Source organism: Ursus arctos, chromosome X (assembly GCF_023065955.2).
Source record: "Ursus arctos isolate Adak ecotype North America chromosome X, UrsArc2.0, whole genome shotgun sequence".
Lineage (NCBI taxonomy): Eukaryota > Metazoa > Chordata > Mammalia > Carnivora > Ursidae > Ursus > Ursus arctos.
The window spans coordinates 114369915-114391353 of record NC_079873.1 but is presented as its reverse complement, the minus strand read 5'-3'; the positions used below and the strand labels follow the sequence as shown (position 1 = coordinate 114391353).

At 40.7% G+C, this 21439-nt stretch overlaps 1 protein-coding gene and 1 non-coding gene across 4 annotated transcripts in view; one reads left to right on the top strand and one right to left on the bottom strand.

Moving 5' to 3' along the window:
- Positions 1-21439, bottom strand: part of ATP11C (ATPase phospholipid transporting 11C) — a 175923-nt gene that overhangs the window by 120042 nt on the left and 34442 nt on the right. The window lies entirely within an intron of this gene.
- LOC113241902 (U6atac minor spliceosomal RNA) lies at positions 19565-19689 on the top strand. Its single transcript, XR_003311745.1, has one exon. It is a non-coding gene; the product is annotated as a U6atac minor spliceosomal RNA (small nuclear RNA).

The following is a 21439-nucleotide window of genomic DNA, read 5'->3' as shown; positions in this document are numbered from 1 at the left end:
GTATAGAGTTCTTCCTGAGTAGTAGCATCATACCGAAAACATATTAAGAGTTTTTAAAAATGCCATAGGCATGCAGTACCTCGGGAGTAACGGCAGCAGCATCTGCGTCTGCATTAAATAGTTACCACAGAAACTAGTAATTCTTCAGGACTGGCAATACACACTGCACTTCGATTTGTTTTGATAAGAACAGAGAGCCCCGGAGGAGAAGACAAACAGGACAAAAGACTGACATCCTGGTTCTGTGGGCAGTGTAGTTGGGATCTGCTGTAATTACTCTGTGTGCCACACAGAGCCTTGTTCGGGGATGAGAATTCTGTTACCTGTGGACTTTAATTTCAAAGTGATTTTACCTATGAATTCTACCACTTAGGAAAACAGATTTGTTTTCAGCATTCCTGAGAAGCATATTAAAATAGCACTCATCAGGGCCACACAGCAGCCTGAGTGGTAGGGAATTACTAAGATGCTTTATTCAAATGTCAACAACTGATGATATACAGAAACACTGCTTCGGAATGAGAGGGGAGACTAAGAAGGTTGTATTCATGGAAAATTCAACATTTCCAAAAATTGGTGAAAAAAAAATTCCTCAAAATATTTTTAAAAGTACTAGCAAAAAAAGTATTTTAGAATAACTAAAACATATGTAACCATGTTGAAGATTCTTTGCATATCTAAAATTATGTAGTTTATATTACATAAAATCAATCAGTGTATGTGTGATATAAATATTATAGTTTAAGAGCTATTAATTTTTAATTTACACATTGAATATCCTTTCCAGTATATTTTTGAGATTTAACTGCTCGCGAATAGTGCTACAAGTTTCTCAACTTTAAGAAATGCAAGGCTATTTTTACTTTGTGCCAAGTTTTGAAAAGTAGCAAAAACTTGCCAATCAGGACAAATTATCAACGTTTGAGATAAATGACAACGGTCTAGGATTTCTTACCCAAGCGTGTCACAGATACAAGATACTGGGGGTCAAAAACACCTTGGGTCAAAACCCTGGCCCTGCCTCTTATTTGCAAGGTATATCACATTTGGCAAGTTACTTAACCACTCTGTACCTCACTTGTCCTATACGTAAATTGGAGCCATACTATATTCCTAGAAGGATTCAACAAAATAACACACATATAGTGCCTGACCCATACACAGTTGGCACTCAGTAAGTGTTAATTTCTATCACCCACCACCCACGTCTCCATTTTCTGGGGAGAAAAAAATTAAATACTACTTTGCCAGATGGAGCTTAGTACATACACAGTTCCACTTTCCAAAATACCAAGATGGATAGTTTTCTGCCTTTTCAGCATCAGGTTTCAGGAAAAAGAATATTTGCCTATTCTAACTAGATGCCAGTCTTTACAAGCCTGGAACAATTTCTTTCCTACCTGCAAGAGATGGAGGGCTTTGAAGCTTGTGAAAATGAAGCAAGGTGGGGTGCCTGGTTGGCTCAGTCGGTTAAGCGTCTGCTCAGGTCACAATCCCAGGTGAGCCCCCCCTCGAGCTCCCGCCTCACCAGGGATGGGGCGGTGGGGGTGGTGGTGCTTCTCCCTATCCCCCTCTACTCACGCTCTGTCCCTCGCTTTCTCTCTCTCAAATAAATTAAAATCTTAAAAAAAAAAAAAAAAAGGAAAAGAAAACGAAGCAACGAGTTAAAAAAAAAAAAAAAAAAGGATCTCAAGTGAGACAGATCCACTAGCCCAAGCCCAGCCTGGAATTCTATAATAGCATCAATATGCCTCAGAAACGGAAGGGGCGGGCTTCTAAGCTCGGACTCTGAGTGGGCTTACTGCTCTAATAAAAGCCAAAGTTCAAACGTTCCCATTTTTGCCTAAAAGATTTATGGTTTTCCTTGAGCTATTCATGTATCTAATTTAAACACAGACTGCTACAGTAATTATTAAAAACCCCAAACACTAATATGACAAAATAGTTTTGATAAATCTGTTTAAATTCCATTCAAACCTTTATTTCACAAAGAATTATTTGATACTTTCAAGTGTACAATACTAGACCCAGCTCTGGAAATGCAAAGATAAACACGTAGCTATACTGAGTATCTCTCTAAGGCCAACACCCTAAAAGACGGGTAACAATAATACTTATCGAACACTTACCACATACCAGGTACTCTTGTAACATGTTATATAGACCTATTTAACCATCGTGACAACTTTGTAGTAAATATGACTATTAGCCCCATTTTACAGAAAAGAAGACTGAGGCATAGAGTAATTATGTAACCTGTCCATGCTTACAGATAAAAGGTCATGAGCAGGATATGAAGTCAGACATTCTGGCTTCAGGTAGAACACTTTTTTTTTTTTTTTTTTTGAGAGAGAGAGAAAGAATGAACGCATACGCAGGGGCACAGGGAGAGGATCTTTTTTTTTCTTTTTTTTAAGATTTTATTTATTTGAAAGAGAGCAAGAGAGCAGGAATGAGGAGAGAGGCAGAGAGAGAAGCAGCCTCCTTGTTGAGCAGGGAGCCCGATGTGGGCCTCCATCCTAGGACCTCAGGATCATAACCTCAGCTGAAAGCAAACGCTTAACTGAGCCATCCAGGTGCTGCTGAGAGAATCTTAAGCAGGTTCCACGCCCAGTGCAGAGCCCACACAGGTTCAATCTCACAACCCTGAGATCATGACCTGAGCCAAAATCAAGAGTTGGACACTTAATCGACTGAGCCACCCAGATGCACCTAGATGGTACACTCTTAACATATACTCTCCAAGGCAGCTGAAGTGAACATTCTTTAAATCACTCAACAAATTTTCACTGAGTGCTTACCATGTGCCTGGTACTGGTTTCGACTGTGAGAATAGGGCAGTTAACAAAAGATAACAAAAATCCTCATGGAGCTTGTATTCTAGTAGAAGACAGTCAATAAACAAATAAGTAAAATATATAGTACTGTAGATAGTAGTAAGTGCTAAAGAGCAGTAATTAAAGAAGGAAAGTGTTGGGGGAGGTCACAATTTCGAAGGAAGGCTTCCCTGAGGAGACATCATGACTAAAGGAGGGACTCCCCACTTTGCTCACACACGGACACAAAGAAACTAAGGATTTCCCCCATGGCTGTGGTCTCTAAAAACTCAAAAGGCAGTAGTGAAGACAGGCACTCAAATAGATGATTATAACCCAGTGTGGTGAATATAACTTCAGAAGAGCTACAGGGAAGAGGGGGCAGAAAGGGTGCCTAACTCAAAACAAGTCAGGGGTTGGCAACAAATTACTGAATGTGATGCCTGAAACAAGTCCTACCAAGCTGAGTAGGGGTTAGACAGACTAAGAAGAGGGAAGATCTAGCAGAGGATCCAGCATGTGCAAAGGCCCAAGGACAGAAGATGGCATGGAATGATTGAGTGACCTACAGGAGTTGTCCTATTGCTGAAGGAAAATGTGTAGGGAAAAGAATGGTGAGAGGTGAGGCAGGACAGGGACCAATGACTGCAGTGACCTCAGCAGAAACTACTGAGGGACTGGACCACAAGCTGCTGCTCTGAGGACGGTAAAGAGTAAATGGAGTTGTTTGAGCAAAGAACTGATAGGATTTGGAGGCCTATTGCTTGGATGATGGCAAATGGTGGCATCACCCACTCACATAGGGAAAGCAGGAGGACCAGATCTGTGAATAAAGGTGATAATGAGCTGTTTTGGACATAGTGTTGCTTCTGAGGGGCCTATAGGAAAGCTAAATGGACCCCTGCAGTAGGCAGTCCCAAATACGGGTCCATAGCTCAGGAGAGCACTGGGCTGGTAAAGAGATTTATTCTTCACCTGCCCACATTTGACAACTGAGGGCATGACTTTGCACATCACCCCACAAAAAGAGAGTCAAGGACAGATCTTTTAAGGAACAATATTTTAAGGGCTTTCTATGGTTTTATAAAACTGGACAATATATACAATCCATACATAAAAGGTATATATAATTCAATGGTCTACAGCATGTTCAAAGTTGGGCAACCATCCACAATCCAGTTTCATAACATTTTCATGCCCTATAATCAACCTCTGTTAACTGTTAGCAGTCACTCCCCACCTCCCGCAAGCCCCAGGTTATCAGTAATTTACTTTCTGCCTATTCTGAGCCTTTTCTATAAATGGAATCATACAACATGCGGTCTTCTGTGTTTGGCTTCTTTCACTTAGCATAACGTTTCCAAGATTCATCCGTATTGAAGCATGTATCAGTACTTTGTTCCTTACTATGGATGTACAATATCTGTTGTATGAACATGTATTCATGAGTTGGTGGACATTTGGGTTGTTTTCACCTTTTCGCTATTATAAACAATGCTGTTATGAACACTTGTGTAAAACTTTTTCCGTGGACATATGTTTTCATTTCTCTTGGGCATACACTTAGAAATGGAATTGGTAGGTCATATGGTAATTTCATGATTAACTTTTTAAGGAACTGGCAAGCTGTTTTTCACAATGAGGCACCATTTGCATTCCAAATAACAAGGTATGTGGGTTCCAATTTCTCTGCATCCTCACCAACACTAGTTATTTCCCTTTTTTCTTCCAAATGGTCACCCTACTGGGTGTGAAATAGTATCTTGTAGTTTTGATTTGCACTTCCTGAACAACTAATGATGTTGAGTACCTTTTTTGGCCACTTGTTTATCTTCTTTGGAGAAACTGTCTATTAAAATCCTTGGCCCATTTTTCAGTTGGATTATTTGTCTTTTTATTGTTGAACACACACTGTTTTGGAGCTTTCACTCTGATGCTTACTACCTGTGGGACCTTGAACAAGGCATTTAACCTTTCTCTTATCAGTTACCTCACCTATAAATTGGGAACAATAATAGCACCTACTCCAGAGTGTTGTGAGGATTATATAATGTTGGTGATCATTAAATGACAGCTATTATTATTCAAAATAATATTTATTTATTTGAGAGCGAGAGCATGCACATATGAGAGCACAAGCAGGGGTGAGGGGCAGAGGGAGAGGGAGAAGCAGACTCCCCGCTGAGCAGGGAGCCCAATGCAGGATTCGATCCCAGGATCCTGGGATCATGACCTGAGCCGGAGGCAAATGCTTAACCAACTGAGCCAACCAGGAGCCCCTCAAAATAATATTTAAACACATTTTTAGATATATATGTTCAAGTATGTGATGATGATTTTCATTCTTATTGTTCCAAAAGTTGTTTTTACAGGGGCTTTATTTTCAAATTATGAAGTATCAAATAGAACTATCAAAATAGAAGCTTTTAATAATAATATCATTAGTCCGATTTTTAAAAATAGCTTGTGTGGGGGAACCTGGGTAGCTCAGTTGGTTAAGCATCTGCCTTCAGCTCAGGTCATGCCCCCAGGGCCCTGGGATCAGCCCCACAGTCAGGCTCCCTGCTCAGAGAGGGGTCTGCTTCTCCCTCTGCCCCTGCCCCCTGCTTGTGCTCACGCTTTCTCTCTCGCTCAAATAAATACAATCTTTGAAAACAAAAATAGTTTGTGTGATTCTACAAACAAGAGTAAAATGTAGATGAATGTTTAACAGCATTGTTTATAATATTTAAAAAATGAACTAAATAAATCCAAAAGTCCATCAGGAGAGTACTATTTAAATTAACTATGGAATAGTCAAATAATGGACTACTGTGCAACTGTTAAAATACATGAGTAGCTTAATATGTATCAATATGCAATCATCTCTAACATATATTAGGTAAAAAAGCAAATTGAAAAATACGATATATTGTATGACACCAACTGTATAGAAAAAACATATGCGTGCACATGTGTGTGTTTATACTCCCACAAACATAAATAAGAAATTTAACAGTGGTTACCTCTGAGGAATAGGGCTGCAAATGAAGGCGTGATGTCAACTTTTTTATACCTTCTAGCTTTTTTTTTTTTTTAAGATTCATCTATTGAGCGAGAAAGAGAGCGCTCACGCGCAGTGGGAGGGGCAGAGGGAGAGGGAGAGAATCTCCAGCAGACTCCCCAATAAGCACAGAGCCTGAGGCGGGTTGACCTCAGGACCTGAGTGGAGATCAAGAGTCAGAGGCTTAACGGACTGAGCCACCCAGGCGTTCCTATACCTTCTAGTTTAAAAAATGTTTAACCACATAGAATACTTTTCAACTTAAAAAAATACTGACTATTGATTGCCAAAGAAATTTTTCTCAAACATAGCTATCCTAGTTACCTAAAATGCAAATTAAAGAGACAGACCCTGGATTAAAAGAAATCACTGTTATTGGTTTAAGGATTAGATAAAAATTTATCTAAATTCTATGTTATTAATAAAGTGCACTTTAGTCTGTGCTTGGCTGACATAACTTGAGTTTTTTTTTTTTTTTAAGATTTTATCCATTCATTGACAGAGAGAGAGACAGCCAGCAAGAGAGGGAACACAGCAGGGGGAGTGGGAGAGGAAGAAGCAGGCTCACAGCAGAGGAGCCTGATGTGGGGCTCGATCCCAGAACGCTGGGATCACGCCCTGGGCCAAAGGCAGACGCTTAACCGCTGTGCCACCCAGGTGCCCCTAACTTGAGTATTTTAAGACAACCCAAGGAATTAAAGTACAGGAGTGATATCTTTAAACAACTAAAAATGGATTTTGACCAAAATAACTTTCAAAAGAACAACAGCAGCATCTGAAATGATCAACAGTAAGCTTGATGTAGACGAAGACTCACCAAGACACCAAGTAAAAATCCAACTTTATAACAGTTCCTATAACCTACCAAATACTCTCCCTCCCCCCATGGGTTTCCTATGGTTCTATTGTACTGTCATCTAATCTGCTCTACGACAATATTAAAGGAAATTTCTACTTTCAGGATTTTCCAAGAAAGACAAGAAAAAGGGGGTGGAGTGGGGGAACTTTATCTTCAAATGCTTGAAATGAAAGTATTACACCCCTATATCTAGACAATACAATCTTCTAAGTATTAGGTACTTCTGGACAAGTCACTTAAAAATTTGATGTGTGGAAAGAGTGAAGGGGGCTTCAGTGAGAAAGTGGGGCTTCAGCTTTTATAATCAGTACTTTTAGCATATAATGCTTTGCCTTGTCCAAAGCATCCCCAAATATACAATCTAGTTATTTAAAGTTACTGAGCGTAACGAATTTTTAGTCTGATGCAGCAATTCGCATGAATTCATGTGACCAGAAATGTGTTTATTTTTCAAAGAAAATGACCTCCCAAGAGTAAAGGAACCACCCAGCTACAGGGCTTGTTTTTCTTTTCAATGCAGCTTTCTTATCTGCAAGTTGCCAAATATGAATCTCTATAGTTGTTTTATACAACAGGGCGGACCTCAAGTGCGGTGATACAATCGCACATTGTTCAAGGAATGCTAAATTCTATTTAAAATGTCTATGGCTTTTTGTTTCAACACTGAGTACATGTTTGTAAATCTGGGCTTGATTCGTAATATATTTTTTTAAAGATTTTATGTATTTATTTGAGAGAGAGAGAGGGAGCGAGCACGCAAGCATGAGCAGGAGGGGAGGGGCCAAGGGAGAGGGAGCAGCACACTCCTGGCTGAGCAGGAAGCCTGAAGCCGGGCTCGATCCCAGGACCCCAAGATCATGACCCAAGCCAAAGACAGACACCCAGCTGACAGAGCCACCCAGGCGCCCCTTGATTTGTAATATTTTTATCTAAAAAAATCAACAGCATGACAATGGAGATTAATGGTGCACTCTTAACATAAATGTTGACTGGCTCCATCCTAAGGACAGCAAGTAGAGTGGTGGTTGATAGGAGATGGAGGAGTGAATGAGGAATTTTTTAATGGTACAGTTTTACAAGATAAAAATAATTCTGAAAATGGATGGTGGCAACCATTGCAGAACAGTGTGAACGCACTTAATGCCACAGAACCATACACTTAAAAGTAGTTAAGACGGTAATTTTTGTTGTGTGTATTTTACCACAATTAAAATAGTTCCACAAAACTGAATCGGCTTGTTTCTGAAGCATTACCAAAAAAAGCTGACTGGCTCCAACGACACTGGGGTTAGAGTGCCTCCAACGAGTACCAAACCAAGGATTATTATGATTCCAATTCCTTGAGCCTGAAGACCATTAAGAACAGAAATAGAGTGCTATGGGCACAGCTTATCTGGATTAACTTCCAGTTCTGCTCCTATGTGACTTGGACAAGTCATTTAAACTTTGAGCTTCAGTTTCCTTCTCTGTAAAATATGGAAAATAACAGTACTTAAATCTCACCAGGTTTTTCTTTTTTAAAAAGGTCATTTATTTATCTGAGAGAGAGGGAGTGCATGCACACATGTGAGGTGGGGGTGGAGGGGGGGAGGGAAGAGGACAGAAAGAGTATCAAGCCAGCTACCTGCTGAGCACAGAGCCTGATGTGGAGTGATGCGGGGGCTCTATCTCATGACCCTGAAATCCTGACCTGGGCTGAAACCAAGAGTCAGACGCTTAACCGACCGAGCCCCCCAGGCACCCCCCTCACCAGGTTTTTCTACAGATTACTGAAAGAATACCTGTCGAGTACACATGACACTCAGTAAACCCTAGCTATTATTAGCAACCACATGAATATACAAAGTTGATTTTCCCAAACTGAAGAGAGAGACACTGGTGCCCATTTTGGCAAAGGTTTTAAGAGGACAAGTGGATGTGTGTGGCTGTAAACCAACACTCAGTGCTGATTCCAGGCGTTCTCCCCAAAGGATGACCAATTATGGGGTTTGTGGACTCTAGGTTGAATCCAGGTTTTCTCAAAGGATGTTTCTGAGAAGGGCAAAAAGTGAATCCCCAGGGAATTTGGTCAACATGCAGAGCTCTCAGCCCCAAGCCAAACCTCATGAATCCTAATCTTTGGGGGTAAGACTTGGGGATCACATCCATATATGACCCTAATCAGACAAAATGAGGGGAAAGGCAAACCAAAGGGGATCTGGCTCTGCAGTAAGGCTTCCTAATTTCTCTTGCTTGATTAACTTTACCAGCAGATGGTACATGGATCTTGACATCTATTTACACGACCAGCCAAATGTCTTGTCTAATTTAATTTTCTTCCCTCTCTTACCACTCCTCCTCCTCCTCCTAATCTCATTCTTTGATGGAAAAGCCAAATTTAGGACTCAATTCTCTTGCCATCATACCACTTTCATTACCAGTTTATTTACTTCCATTGTGGGAAAAGAAGATGAAACCAAATGTCATGTACTCAGAATAAAACTGCACACACTTAGGTATTTTAATATCCATTTCTGGGATCTACCTGGATTCTCAGCTAGCCACTGAAGTCTTGGTATTGGTCTTCTCATGCTCTTTAACCAAGCAAAGAAAAGCACCTTTGAAGAACCTTCCTCAGGGAAAACAAGATACCAACCTGGGGACTCTTTGAGAACAATGACAATAATCCTGGAGCGTTATTAACCTGAAGAGTACCCTGGCCTTTGGGGAAGTGTGGAATTTTCTTTAGGACACAGGAAGACAAGGTTGGAAAATGAAAAAGGAAAAGTCACAAGTTTTCTCAGAAATGCTTTTCTCTGAGAAGTGCTTCTAGCTCATTCTTCCTGTCAAGTGAACAGCAGCCTTATACATTTTACCTGACAAGAAAACACAATATTTCATCTGCAGTTATCAAGAACTGACAAAAGGGCCAAACGGTCTGCCACCAGCCACTAAAACCTTCCCTAGTGCTTAGACTGTAATAGGAAGTAGGGCAGTTTGGGAAAAGAAACAAGAACAGCAACACCTAACCTTGAACCTTCACTCCCAACTTACTAGAAAAGTTATTGATAAAGTATCAACTGGAAGAAAACACCAGAGCCACTTTTCTAACAAGAGGAACATCAACAAAAATGGTGTTTTTTCCTGAAATGATTACATATAAGTGACCCTAGAGAAAACCATTATCTCCAGAAGCACCCTACCAGCCACATCAAGTTTTTCAAGTTCTCTTTCCAAACAAAGCAGAACCTGAGGCAGAAAGTGCAGTTCGAATTCCTAATACAATGACTTTCTTCTTAAGAAGAAATCTAAGCTGCAAGTGATAACACATCTGCATCCAGAGCTTTACAGCAGGAATAATAATATCACGCACCTCCAAGGATCTGTGAGAGGATTCTGGGAGATAACTGTGTGTGAAGCACTTGAAACAGCACCTAGCATTTAGCTGCTGTCATTGCTGTTAGTTTTAAGAAAAAGTTACATGCAATAAAGTTTAACACAATCAAACATTGTAGATTAATCCTGGTAATTTATTGAAATGGAAAGCTGACTTTAAAAACCAAAATGCAATAAGAGAGTTCTTTAAAACAGAGAAGAAATGCTAGCAGGTGAGCACTGACCTATCCATGGAACATACTACCAAGAGAAAAAGACACTGACACTACCACACACCCACACCCACACCCACACAGGGCACACATCATGCATCTGTGTTCCTCTCCACCCATTTGCCAGTGACCAGCAAGGGCTCAGGCCCTACCGCTGCTGTCCCAGACCCAATTCTTAAAGGGTCCCTGGTCTGGGTTTCTGTAAGGCCCATGGCCCATGTGTGGTATCAACTATTAAACCATTCCTGGGAGCACCTGGGTGGCTGGCTCAGTTGGTTAAACTGTGTCTGACTTCAGCTGAGGTCATGATCTCAGGGTCCCAGGATTAAGCCCCATGCTGGGCTCCCTGCTCAGCAGGGAGTCTGCTTTTCCGTCTCCCTTTGACCCCCCCTCACCTCCTCATGCTCCTTAGAGCATAAATCTTTTAAAAAATTAAAAAAAAAATTCCTCTACTGGCATTCTTCCACATCATTGTTTAATTGTTTATACTTGGATTTCCTTTTAGCGCCTCAAAGGGAAGTTAAGAAATAGCAATTAACATTAATGACTGGGGGCACCTTGGTGGCTCAGTTGGCTAAGCTGTGTCTGACTTCAGGCAAGGTCATGATCTCAGGGTCCTGGGATCGAGCCCCATGCAGGGAGTCTGCTTCTCCCTCTCCCTGTGACCGCCCCCCATGGTCTAAGAAACAAAATCTTTTAAAAAATTTAAAAAAACCAAAAAACCAAAAAAAACCATTCCTCTACTGGCATTGTTCCACGTCATTGTTTAATTATTTATACTTGGATTTCCTTTTAGCACCTCAAAGGGAAGTTAAGAAATAGCAATTAACATTAATGACTGGGGGCACCTGGATGGCTCAGTCGGTTGAGCATCTGCCTTCAGCTCAGGTCAAGATCCCAAGGGTCCTGGGATTGAGCCCCATGTTGGACTCCCTGCTCAGCGGGGTGTCTGCTTCTCCCTCTCCCTCTGCCGCTCCCCCTGCTTGTGCTCTCTCTCTCTGTGTCAAATAAATTAAAAAGTTTTTAAAAAGAAAAAAATTATTGACTGATATTTTAAAAGACACAACTTATCACCCTGCCAAGCACAGGCTGTATCATTTGTGGTGGTAACAACCTTTAAGGTGGCAGCCATAGGCTAAATAATACACATGGTCAATACGAGAGCAATGTCCTTATTTGTGGCTCAGTCGCTCACTGAGAACCACTGACCAGGCTGCAGCCCACTAACCACAAGCTAAACACACCTAATGACAGTACAGGTGACAGGATCCTGAACAGAAGCAATAAAGAAGTTAAAGAACTGACTAGAATCCAGGAAGGTAATAGGTAACACACTTCCACAAATCAGCCATGCGCCACAGATGCCTTGCAAAAACCCACTGTGTTGCAACTGGGAACACATTATCTTTCTTATCAAGAGGTAACACAGAACGGTAAAAAGAACAAGAGTTTTACACTGATAGTCAGGCTGCTTGGGTTTGAACCCTACCTTTACCCCTTGAAAGCTTTAATGACTTTACATTGTTTCATCAGTTCCCACTGAAAATATGGAGAGGGGTCAGTATATAATGAATGCACAGACAGGTCCTGGCACAGTGCCTGGCACATAGCTGGAGCTCAATAATTACTAGCTGTTACCATGAAAACAATGAAAATGATGTGTAGGTAGCCAAAAAAACCGAAAAAGGCCTATTTGACTAATAATGTGGGCAAAATAGCAAACTTTAAGAAAGAAAAAAAATAGTAAAACCAAATACTGGAAATATTAGTTACTAACAAAATAAAATTTTTTAAAAAGATTTTATTTATTTATTGGACAGAGAGAGACACGGCGAGAGGGGAACACCAGCAGAAGGAGTGGGACAGGGGGAAGCAGGCTCCCAGTGGAGGAGCCCAATATGGGGCTCGATCCCAGGACTCCAGGATCATGACCTGAGCCGAAAACAGACGCTTAACGACTGAGCCACCCAGGCACCGTAAAACAACTTTTCTTAAATGTGTTAACAGGAATACCTAAGGAAAAGTAAGCTTGATCATATGATTAAGTATATAATTTCTGGGTCAATTATGAAGAAAATATGACACCCTGAAAGGGCTTTCAAGAGCATCGGCATAGATTCATTCATTCAACAAACATTTATTGAACATTTACTACACACTAAGCAACGTTAGGTACCAGAGACAATGATAAATGATAAAAACAGAAGTATGTGCAAAATGCTAAAATGGGCACAGGGCTCAGAGGCGGAAGAGATTCATTCTGGCCCAGGAACTGTCTGAGAGGGGAGATTCAGGACAGCTTCACAGAAGAAACGTCATTTGAGTTGGGTCTAGGACTTCATCAGGGAATGGGAAGAAAGACAACTTCAGAAAGCGGGAACAGCAGGAGCAAATACCTGGAGATATCTGGCAAACCCCTAGAGGTGTCTTGAGTTACCTGGGAGCCTGCAAATAATCCAGTATGGCCAGAGACCAGGGTATTGGGGAAAGGAGGAGTCATGGCAAGGAGGCTCCACGGAAGGCCCGAGAAAACCTGAGAGGAATTTCAGCACCCTTAGGCTTTAGCATAGAGGTAATCGAACAGGGCAGACTCACGTTTTTTAAAAAGCACCCTCGTGATAAATCCAAGAAAATAACTACTTTAAAAGTCAGGGTAAGAGCGCTTGGGTGGCTCAGTCCCTTAAGTATCTGCCTCTTGGTTTCGTCCCTTAAGTATCTGCCTCTTGGTTTCGGCTCAGGTCATGATCTCAGGATGACGAGATCAAGCCCTGCCTTGGGCTCCCACTGGGCATGGAGTCTGGTTAAGAGTTTTTTTCCCCGGGGCGCCTGGGTGGCGCAGTCCTTAAGCGTCTGCCTTCGGCTCAGGGCGTGATCCCAGCGTTCTGGGATCGAGCCCCACATCAGGCTTCTCCACTGGGAGCCTGCTTCTTCCTCTCCCACTCCCCCTGCTTGTGTTCCCTCTCTTGCTGGCTGTCTCTGTCAAATAAATAAATACAATCTTTAAAAAAAAAAAAAGTTTTTTCCCTTCTACCCCTCCCCCCACTTGTGCAGCAAGCTCTCTCTCAAAGTAAGTAAATAACATCTTAAAAAAAAACAAACTCAGGATAATAGTTATTTTGGATGGTTTACGACTGGGATGGGGCACCTGGAGGGACTTCTGGGCTGGCTTCAAGGTTCTATTTTTTTGATCTGGATGGAGATTTTAAGTATGATTGCCTTGTAATATTGTATTAAGCTACGTATTTGGTTGTTTGGTCTGTTGAATCCTTGCATAGTCTTATAATAAAAAAAGCTGAGAAAGCAAACACCCTCTTGTGACATTACAATCAGACTGGGGAAAAGAGGGAACTAGAAGGAAGATAAGAAAGAAGGTATTGCCTCTAAAAATAAACGATGATGAGGGTCAGAGCAAGGACAGTGGGAGTGAGGAGATAAACCCATTTGAGATACATCTTTAGAGCTGACTGCCAAAGGCTTAGAGAAGAGATAAGTGAGTTCAGATTTGGACATGTTGATATTTCTGGGACTTCGAATACTACTTTCCGCCCTTTTAAATTTATGGCTTTCCTTTGCCCTGGTACACATCTATTGATAGTAATATTCTATTCCCTATCGCTCATAATTCATTTCGATTCATATTTCTGGCTTTAAAGAAAAGACAGGAATAGTTCTTGATGTAATGGTAAGACTTGGAAGAAAGGAGGAAGATGGTTAAGAGAGGAAAAAATGAAACAAGACGAAACCAGAGAAGGAGACAAACCATAAGAGACTCTTAATCTTAGGAAACAAACTGAGGGCTGCTGAAGGGGAGGGGGGTGGGGGGACAGGGTGGCTAGGTAATGGACACTGCATAGGGTATGTGTTGTGGCGAGCGCTGTGTGTTGTGTAAGACTGATGAATCACAGACCCGTACCCCTGAAACAAGTAATACATTATATGTTAACAACAACAACAACAAAATCTGTTTTCTGGGGAAAAAAAAAGAGAGAAAGAGACAGAGATGTGTATAAACACACATAAAGGGGAAGCTCTTTGGTGAAATTAACAACTGGTAGTAGTGAAAGACAGAAGTAAACGAATACCATCCCAAGTGAACTATTCTACTAAAATGGAAAAGATATGTAAGACAAAGGCTCGTAGGTCAAAGCTTCTCAACCCGATCAACAAACATCATGGAAGGGAATGCATCATGCAACCATCTTTTTCACACGTCTGGGACACAGTAGTTATACGCACCTCAAGAAGAATTATAGTAGAAATCTGAAGGTGAGAGAGATAAGTCAATGAGAAAAAGAAGAAGTACTCCACAGCAGGTCAGACTACAGCGGAGGAGCAAGTGGTTTTGCTTATGTATAAGCCAAAATGAACTGTCCTCACTTGAGAGAAGAGATGGACATCAGCAACTGTGTTAGATTAATTACAGAACAGGCATAACAGCCCAAGTCCCTAGAGTCCCTTGCTGCTTTATCACAGAACAGGCACTCACCAAATGCATGAAGAACCCACCTTGACAATACTCAGAGAGAAACATAAGTTTTACCCTCAGACCCCTGCTTCTACTGCATAATCATAATAAAACCTAGCTACCATTTATTGGATAAATACTCTATGTCAAGCACAGTCTAAAGCCCTTAGCATGAATTACCTGGTTGAATCCTAACAACAAGCCCGTGATGGAGGTGCCATTATTCACCCCCACACTGCAGATAAGAAACCCGGATCCCTTCAAGTGGAAACTCTGGAGAAGTAAGACATGAGGGAGACTGCATAGGACAGACACGGACCTGGGCAAAAAGGAGCACTGGCTTCATACATGGTTCAACCCAGGTCACCGGGGTAGACCATTACATAAGGATAAGGGGCTAAATCTCTAGTTGCCGATAGTGATTTTGTGGGACCTTATCTTCAGCAGGTCTCTTTCCTCTGGCAATATGTGCCGGTGGCCAGCCATCAGTGGTACTGAGATTTGGGATGCTGGCCAGCTCTCTGTTTCTTTCCATCAGAAATATGACCAACATCTGGCAGTCAGCAAACGTCAAGATGAATGAGTCTTCACTAATTCATACATTACAAACTGGAGTGTCCAAATTGGTCAAATTTCATTACAGAATTACAGTTCAGCTGCAATGAATACTAAATACATATGAGCCATTAGGTGGGACTTTGAAATCTCTTTGCTCTATGGAAATTTCTATTCTGGTAGTAGTTGTATGAGATTTGATCTTTATCGCACTCTTCCTGGCAGCAGTAAAATTCCATTTCCATCAACTGTTTCCTCTCAGGAAAGAAGTCTCTCAGGAAATATTCAAAATATTGTTCTCAACAAAGTTCTCAAATATGAATCATTTTCAAGTGCCAGGAAGATACTCCTTCCCCCACCGTTTTGCATCATAATATACTTTCCCTAAAATGACGGGTTTGGGACACATTTGCAAAGAAGAAAACGGCAGAATAAATTCTTCATTCTTGTCCCGATATGGCTTTGCTCAAGCAGTTCACTTTGCCTCAACTTATCTTCTCCTTTAGATCTGCTCATCCAAGTCCTACCAATTCATTCATTCATTCAACAAATATTTCCTGACCACCTCCTAGTTTTTTTGGTTCTGTAATAGCTAGTAGGGCTTCAAATAAGTGTATTAGGGATTAACCAGGCAGAAATTAAGGGATGGTCATTGTAGGCAGTGGGACCATCATTGTGACCTGCTGAGAATTTCCTTCAAGGAGAAATTCCCCAGAAGAGGAAGCATTTATTTAAAGCTGGCCTTTTAAGGACAAGTGAGAGGAATTAGAAGGAAGAAGAAAGGCATTTGCGGAGGCTAAGAGGCCTCCAATTACAGGCAGCGCAACTGAGCTGCTGCCTCAGAAATTCATCCTAATGTTTGTGCTGAAGCCATACTTCCAATGGGCTGCACCCGACCCATGAGTGAATACACAGCAGGGGTAGGACTCCACTGACCTGGATTACCCAAAGGCTTTTCTGAACCTTCCTTCAAAGGCATAGCAGCCTAGAAAGCTTCTGCCTAAGCTACTCTCTCTTCTCTTCACTAGGGGTCAGACTTGCATCATAGACTAATGGCACTCCCATCCTTCTCATCTCCCTCCTCGTGGTCTTTCACACAGGTGGTGGTTTTCCTTAACAAAATCCTTGCCAGTTTAATCCTAAATTTCTGCTTCTCAGAGGACCCAGATGAAGACAGCATTCTCCAGAGCGCCCAGCATGAGTCACTCAGAGGCACGAAAAATCATGAGCTGCTCTGAGTGCCCCAAGGAGTGGTATGTGCCTAGAGCTTGCTGTGGAGCTGTGGGTACAGAGGGAGAATAATCTGGGCCAAATCAGAGAAGGCTTTGTATGTCTGATAAGAAACTTGGACATGTTCCTCTGGGAGACAGGGAACCACCAGAAAGTTTTAAGCAGGGAAAGGGTATGTGTTTTCAAAAGATTGTTCCACTGGCAGAATGGAGGATGGACTAGAGGAAGCACAATATGGAAGCCTCTTTGCATATGCTTTCACCTTGTCTGATAGCTTGTGAAGTCCTAATGAGTGGAATCAGATTTTTAAAATTTTTTTGGTTTTAATCTCTGTGCCCCCGTACTGATAGGAATAGTGTTTAACACAAAGTAGTTACTCAAGAGACCCCAGCAAATCTATCAGGCTGGGCCTCACCTTACTGCCCAACATTTTAAATTAAACCACCTTTCAAAAGTTTAATGACCAGCCTTTGAACATTCCTGCTTGGACACTGGAACTCTGTCTAGCCAATCTAGAAAAAGAAAGTTGCATGTATGACGGGTAGAAGTTACTCCTCAAACTTTATCCTCCACTAATTAGGTATTTCATGAACTCTCTTTGAAGCCCGGCATCTAATCACATTTGCTGATCCTAATTGCAAAGACAAAGGTCATTAGTTATTTAGTTTTTGAATGTTTACCAGGTCAATGAAGTTTAGAGTCACATAAGGATCAAGGCCCAGAGGTCTTATGCAAAGAACACTGAACAAAAATCAGAACTGGGTTCCGGATACTGGTGCAATATCGGTGATCTTTGAGAAAACATATTGCTAAGGTCTATTTTTTTCATCATAAAGGAGAAATAAGACCTTAATTTATAAGGTGAAAATTAAATTAGAAGATGTGGTCAATGTGCTTTGAAAACAGTGTATGTGAACTATTGTATTGTCACTAATTTGTTAGAATGGTAGATCTCAACTTAGGAGTTCCTACCCCCCACCCCCCAAACAAATATAAGGGCAGCAGGAGGAGCCTCTGGGAGATGATGAATATGTACATTTACCCTGATTGTGGTGATGATTTCAAGGGTGTATGCATATGTTCAGAACCCATCAAATTGTGTACATTAAATATATACACGGTATTTTGTAAAATGATCACAGTTCGATAAACCTGATTTAAAAGGACTAATGATTACCAATTCTGATTTACAACACCACCAAGCAATGGTATGGTATTATACAAAAATCCCGAAATACAATAGACTTTCCTTTACTTTCATCTGTCAAACAGCACTTTTAGTTGGAAGGATAGTGCTAGGAAATTAAGTAACAATGACAATCAGTTCCCAGAAGCCATGGATTGCCGCAGCCGGAGCCGCAGCCAGAGCCAACAGCCCTCCTGAGGTCCTGGACACTGAAAGGCCATTTGATGATGGCCTGATGCCCTTTCTTAGACTCAGCCATTTTTAAAAATTGTTACCTCCCTGACTTGACTGATGAAAACACAGCTCTTGGGCCCTACTTGTGATAACCAAAACCACCTTACTGAAGAAAGGAATCACTACCTTCAAACAGTCTGAACTGGCTTGTGCAAGTTAAGAGAAGTGAGTTTCGGTGATTCAGAAATGGTCAGATCTGCATGAGCCAAGGGACTAGAGCTAGCTATCCATGGTTGGTTGCCCATGTAAAATGAAAATGGCATCTCTAGTCCTCCTGGTTAAGACAATCACTTCTAGACCACACAAGCACAGAGCCTAAAGCATTCGGCTGTACCTTTTAAGCCTTCCAAATTTGCAAAATGATTTAGTAAATTGGTATTGTTTTGACTTAGGGAGGAGGTAGGTAAAAAGTACAGGAAATTAAGTCCATTTTTATAAAAAGGAACTTGCTGTAGGCTATTTTGGTAAAAGAACTGAATAAACTACAGAAATCATCTTAAGTTCCATTTGGCATTTTCCAAACCCAAATTAATTATTTCATGCATTTCCTGGTAAGAAATTAGTGATAGTAATGGACACCACTATATTGAGCACATTGGACATGACTATATTGAGCACATTCTATGTGCAAGGCACTTTACGAATATCATCTGTACTCCTCATAACAACCTGTGCTAACAGTTTACATTTCAGACTTTTTTAAAGATTTATTTATTTGAGAGAGAGAGAGAGAGAGCGAGAGCGAGCACGTGTGTGAATGGGAGGGAGGAGCAGAGGGAGAGAATTTCCAGCAGACTCCCCTGCTGATCGGAGCCCAATGCAGGGCTTAATCTCAGGACCCCAAGATCATGACCTGAGCCGAAATCAAGAGTTGGACGCTTAACCAACTGAGCCACTCAGGTGCCTCTACATTTCAGATTAAAAAAAAAAAATGAGTCTCAGGGAGACAAATGTGCCACAAATCAAGTAAATGGCAGAGCTGAGCTATAAAACCAAGCTATCCAGGGGTGCCTGGGTGGCTCAGTCGGCTAAAGTGTCTGCCTTCAGCTCAGGTCATGATCCCAGGGTCCTTGGGTCGAGTCCGGCATCAGGCTCCCTGCTCAGCTTTTCCCTCTGTCTGCTGTTCCCTCTGCTTGTGCTCACTCTCTCTCAAATAAATAAATAAAATCTTAAAAAAAAAAAACCCAAACAAACAAGATATCTAAAAGCCCAGATTTTCAAATAGCAATAAAAGGTGGTAGAACATTTCTCCCTTTCCTTATCTCACTCTCTCCCCCACCCTCCCTTGTCTCTGCCCACCCCCAACACCCCCCACACATGCATTCATTACCAGAGAGAGGCAATATAATCTAGTGGGCTGATAGGAGTTTTACCAAACAAACATGCATTTAAGTTCTGACCGTAACCATTTACTGCAAGACTTCAATGATACAAATTATTTGTTGGACCTCAATTTCCCATTAAATAAGGTTAAAGTAAATAAATGTACTCATTGCCTAGTACAAAGACACCTGCTATATTTGTTGCCTGTTCCCTTGCTCTTTTAATGGCTTAAAGAACAATTGAAGATGAAGAAAAGCACTCTACCTATATTACATTATAGGTGAGGTTAGAACTTCCCTTAATAAAGACGGAGGTGGTTCTAGTGACCTATAAAACACACATATGATTAAGGAATTGCCAACAACTTTGTGGCATCTAACTACAATTTTTATCTATAAAATGTAAGAGAATAATATATAATGGTCACAGGGGATTTAGTCTAGGAATTCAAGGTTGGTTCAACATTTGTAACTCAAGCAACGCCACTGACAATAACAACAAAGAAAGAAAATCCATACGATTATTTATATAGATGCAGAAAAAGTATGACATTTGTTCAACAGCCATTCCTGATTTTTAAAAATACTCAAGTTAACTAGAAATGAAAGGTAACTTCCTCAGCCTGATAAAGAACATCTATGAAAAAAACCTATAGGGATGCCTAGGTGGCTCAGTCAGTTAAGCATCTGCCTTTGGCTCTGGTCATGATCCCAGGGTGTTAGGATGAGTCCCGCATCGGGCTCCTTGCTCAGCGGGGAATCTGCTTCTCCCTCTGCTTGCCCACACTCTCTCTGACAAATAAATAAAATCTTCAAAAAAAAAAAGAGAAAAAGAAGAGCAAGCCTATAGCTACCTCATACTTAATGGTGTTAGGACTGAATGATTTCCCTCTTAAGATCAGGAACAATGCAGGGCAACCACACTTACCACTTGTATTCAACATCATACTGGATAGAAGTCCTAGCTAATGCAGTAAGGCACAGAAAAAAATACAGATAAAACTGGAGAGGAGAAATAAAACTGCCTTTCCTCACAGAAAACATAACAATCTAAGTAGAAAATCCAAAAGAACCTACAAAAAAACTACTAGATCTAGTAAATGACATCACCAAGGTTGGAAAATATAAGATCACTATACAAAACTGAATTTTGTTTTTATACACAGCACTGAATAACTGGCAACTGAAATTTTTAAAAGCACCATTTGCTATGTAGCACCAATAAAATATGCAATACTCAATGTAACAAAGTACTGTAAGATTTACATGTTGAAAACTACGAAAAACATTGATGAGTGAAGTCAAGATACTAGTAGAGAGCTACATGTTCATGGATCAGAGGACTCAATATTATCAATATTGCAATTCTCTCCCAAATTCATCTATAGATTCAATTCAACTCCAACTCAGTATTCAATCCAACACTCAATAAAATCCAAGCAACCTTCTTTTTAAAGAAATTTACAAGGTAAAAAAAAATTAAAAAAAAAATTTACAAGGTGATTCTAAAAGTTATATGGAAAAACAAATAAGCTAGGACTACCAAAGCAATTTTGAAAAAGTTGGAGGACTCAAACCCACTGATTTCAAGCTTACTATGAAGCTACAACTATTCAAAAAGTGTGATACTGGCAAAAGAATAAACACATAGATCAATGGAGCAGAGTAGACAGTCCAGAAATTGATCCACCCATATACAGTCAATTGATTTTTGACAAAAATGCCAACTTCATTCAATAGACAAAGGACAGTCTTAGTCTTTCAATAAATAATGATGGAATAATGGGGTATATTTATATTTCAGTGAACCTCAACCCAAACCACACTCTAGACATACAACTTGAAATTGATCATAGACTGAAATGTAAACCCTACAGCTAAAAAACTTCTAGAAAAAAATACAAGCACATCTTCATGATCTTACATCTGGTAATTATGTACAAGAGAGAAGAAACATGAACCATAAAAGAAAAAAAATTGATCATGTGAATTTCATCAAAATTTAAAACTTTTGCTCTTTGGAAGACAGTAAGGAAAAAACCCCAAAAAAACAGACAAGCCACAGACTGCGAAAAATATTTAGAAAACAAGTGTGATAAAGGGCTGATAACCAGAATATATAAAGAACCCTTAAAATTGTAT